The sequence below is a fragment of the Branchiostoma floridae genome, chromosome 12 (assembly GCF_000003815.2).
Source record: "Branchiostoma floridae strain S238N-H82 chromosome 12, Bfl_VNyyK, whole genome shotgun sequence".
Classification (NCBI taxonomy): domain Eukaryota; kingdom Metazoa; phylum Chordata; class Leptocardii; order Amphioxiformes; family Branchiostomatidae; genus Branchiostoma; species Branchiostoma floridae.
Window position 1 is genome coordinate 15,358,232 of NC_049990.1, and position 4,470 is coordinate 15,362,701.

The window sequence follows — 4,470 nt, forward strand, 5'->3', positions numbered from 1 at the left end:
TCGCCGCGCCCCCTGCGAGTCTGTAAACAGGCGGGAAATTTGGAAAAATGTCAGGCATCTCCCGGGAAAGAAAGCCCTTCCTGTAGGGACGGGGGAAGCTGAAGGGCCGGCTTTGTCACTTTGCGATCAACAACATGATCTCAGAAAAATTAAGAAAATATTAACGTAGATGAAGGTATTACTGAGTGACCTTCTAGCATGAGAAGTTAAGATTATATACACATTGTTCATATGTCCATATGGTATCAATGCGATTGGGGACTCGTACGTGGCTGATACTGCCAAACCGCAAACGCAAGAAATACAATAGTCTCTATACAGACATTTAGGATTTTCAAATCACGTCAAAATGTATACATGTATTTACTTGCATTCTAGTGTGATTCGACCGGGTGTAAGCTGCATTCCCAGATAGTCTATCTGTAGTAAATATACATACAATATGCATATATGAAGTACATGATTTTGTCCAGAAATTTCAGAAATATTGGTCGACAATAATGATCGACCCCTAGATGGACCATCCCTAACTTGGATCATCACCTACTTGGATCATCCCCTACTTGGATCATCCCCTACTTGGATCAGCCTGAGCGTTAGATCATCCCCTACTTGGATCATCCCCCACTTGGATCATCCCCTACTTGGATCATCCCCTACTTGGGTCATCCCCCACTTGGATCATCCCCTACATGAATCACCCCCTGCTTAGATCACCCCCTACTTGGATCAGCCTGAGCGTTAGATCATCCCCCTGGATCATCTATTAATTGATTGGACCTTTCCCTATTTGTACCATCCCTTTCTATGACCATGCACCCCTTAGTTGGATTATCCCTTAGTTGGATCACCCCTTAATTGGATCATCCCCTACCTGGATCATCCCCTGCTTGGATCATCCCCTGCTTGGATCATCCCCTACTTGGATCATCCTCTGCTTGGATCATCCCCTACTTGGACCATCCCCAGCTTGGATCATCCCCTACATGAATCACCCCCTACTTTGATCATCCCTTACTTGAATCATCCCCTACTTGGGTCATCCCCTACTTGGACCACCCCCTACTTGCAACAATTGGAACGTGCCCTACATCTGCTCCTGATCGACCCACAATCCCACGGGACCGCGACGAATGTTGTTGACCTTCAACTACGGGACGACCTTCTAGTGTGTCTGAGTAAAGCTATTGCTTTTAACGAGGAATAATAGATGTTGTGGTTTCATTAAAGGATGGGGGAAACAGACTTTTCCTATGTACGGTTTGGAGTAATACTGTAATGTAAAAAAACTCAGGAAAGTAAAACGTCTTATGACAGACTTTTATAGTCAGACTTGTCACCGCCAAGTCTGTAACGTTACATGTGGGATCAGAAGACGGCCTGGTACACACGGATAACAACTATGCTACACGTGTTGAGGTGGAACCCGTTGTCATATATATAGGATGAGATATTAGGGAGCAGCGTTAGCGTCTATTAAAATATGTGTTGTGTGAGAGAGAGAGAGAGAGAGAGAGAGAGAGAGAGAGAGATCGTTGGAGTTTGTGTGTGTTAGTGTACCTCGCCTCTCTCTCTCTCTCTGTGTGTGTGTGTGTGTGTGTGTGTGTGAGAGAGAGAGAGAGAGGGGGGGCACACACACACACACACTCGCGCGCGCTCTCTCTCTCTCTCTCTCTCTCTCTCTCTCTCTCTCTCAGTGCGTGTGTGTGTGTGTGTGTCCGTGTCTGCGTGTGTGTCTGTGTATGTGTATGTTAAATTAATAACTGTGAACCCCCCGCGTGTGTGTAACGTTACGTCTCTTGATTCTTGAAAACATTTCTGTTTGCGTCTCTTGAATACATTTCTTTTTATTAGACACAGTGAAATTCCTTTCTTTTACACATAACGGGAACATATTGTACAAAGCTACTACGTTGCTGATGCAGGTATGAATGGAGATGCGCATAGATATGATTCAGAGGATACGATTAGTTTAATGTGTAAAAGCTATTGTTACTTACTTATAAATGAATATAGGACAAAAAGTCGTTTTGTGTCAACGACATGTTTGATAGCGTTAATTTTTGTTACAAGTTTTATGGCCTCTAAATTTAAAAATATAGGCATCCTGTTTATTGTCTTCTTCCCAACTTATCATGTTCCCACGCAACCTTCTCTTTTTATGGGCCCAGAGGATGTCATCCATAGACTTCACTTACTGTGGCCTTAGCTGATTTAAAAATCTTAGGATAGCCAGTATAAGCCGAGGCAGGAAATCATCAGGGAAAACGTCCGACCAAAACTGAAATGTGTAAAGGTGATTTTTGGTTGGGGAAATGTCCCATGTGTATACACTGTCCATAGTGGGACCGCGTGGCACGATCGGGAGCGCGTTGGTCTCAGGCCCGAGAGGTCCCGGGTTCAAATCCGCTTGCCGTGTCACCGATCTTGTGCCCTTGGGAAAGGCACTTTACACGACTTTCCTCACCTAACTCAGGTGTAAATGAGTACATAGCTGCGGCTAGTGGCAGTGACAGGCCTTTGTTGTGGTGACAGGCCATAGGGGCATGTTCGGGCATGACGCACCCGCCATGACACACGAGTCAGGGGTAGGAGGAACCCCTTGCATCCTTGGTCGGAAGTCCTCCTAGGAGATGGAAACTCCAAATAATAAAACCTGCATTAGTCCATGGGCCAGAGGAAAAATCGGTACCTCCGAGGTGGCAAATTCTCCTTGTTATTTTTGAATAGTAGAAGGCCTGTGGCATATATTTTGACGTGATAGCCATTCTGGTATGGTAGCTTTCTACCGGCTATCACCCTTCAAGCCTATCACCACCTAAATGATCTGGAAATTTCGTGTCTTCAATAAGGGGGAGGGGCAAAAAATTAAACATCAATATTTTTCCACGAAAATTCACAGGCTGGTAGAACCTGCTAAGTGGATCATAAAAATATCAATTGATTTTTGATATTGTGATTCAACACGAAATTATGTCTGCCTAAAATCATATTTTTTGGTGATTTTCTGGTGAAAAATATATACTTTACTTTCCAATATCGTTCATTTATTCACATTACCTATGGGGCCTTGCCTGATGAGTTAGACTTACCGTACCTATCCTTCTCTGCATATTAAGCTTTAAATGATCGAAATCCATCAATGAAATCCGGAGATATGAATGTGTGAAGAATGACACATCTGCCAGCTTATAGTGACAATATCGTTGCTAAGGCCGTTGCTAAGGCTGTTGTTTAGGAGGTTTCAGATCGTACTCCACAACAAAACTGATGCAAAGAACTTACTTTTCTGTAGTATTTTACTCTGATTACATCAATAGAAGTACAAGGAATCGTGTTAAAATGTTTAACATGTAACAGATGCAGAAATGTGTTTTTTTTTACGTCATTTCTTTCAGAATCGTTAGCAAAACTGTTGCTAAGGCCGTTGCTAAGGGTGTACTCAGTCATGTTTCAAGCCAAAACAGCAGAGAGTCAAGTTCTCTGACGCGTGATTTTGCTCCTGTCATCTCATAAATCATACTTAACTGTGAAAAATATCATAATTGATTGGAAATGTTAATTTGGGCTCTACATGGGGGTTATAAGGATACCTGAAAATGAATTACCTTGATTTCACACATTTTTTTACAAATCATTTGCTCTTTTTCGTCATTTAGTAGATACCTTACTAAAATTCACAGCGTATATCTAGTATGTCGTACACAATAAAAAAGGCTCTGCATGGGGGTTACCAAGGCACCACATATGTGACACCGTTTAAAGGGGCATTCCACTCCAAAAGGGGGTGGTGTTTTCCAATAGATAATGTGTCAATGAATAGTATAATCAGCCGAATTTTGTGGAATTCACCTTGGGATGAATTGCGCGATATATGTTTTGGAAAACAATATGACACTCAGTAAACACATGCAGACCCTACACATGCATTCCCTATACGCATAGACACTTTGTTTATCGTGCATATTTTCGGAATAAATGAGGATCGCTAAGCACACCGAGAAGGCAAATTGCTCATAATATAGCAAAGAACACATAACAAGACGAGATTTCTTTGCGATCCTGAAATTAGTTTTGTAACCTCACCTAAAAGTTTTGCATTGTATTCAGCCATAGGATTAATTCAATTAGAGGGTACTTGGGGAGTTTGGTAGAAGACTGAATGCTTTTGAGGCACGTGAAGCAACTGGGTACTTGATCATATAATGTGAAGACGTATGCATTTATTACTTCCTAAAATTAATATCTATCGGAAAATAACACTCCCGTGTGAAGTGGAATGCCCCTTTAATACACAGGATACGTAGCTGCAGGACTGTGTCATGCATATTGAAAATTTATCTAGAAACAAGACCACAAAAAAAGGCAGAACAAGGCTACTCTGGGATGAACACAAGTATATTGTACTTTTCTTGATCAAGTTCTTTGAAACATAATTTTGCTACTCTTATCTTGATAGAATTGTGACAG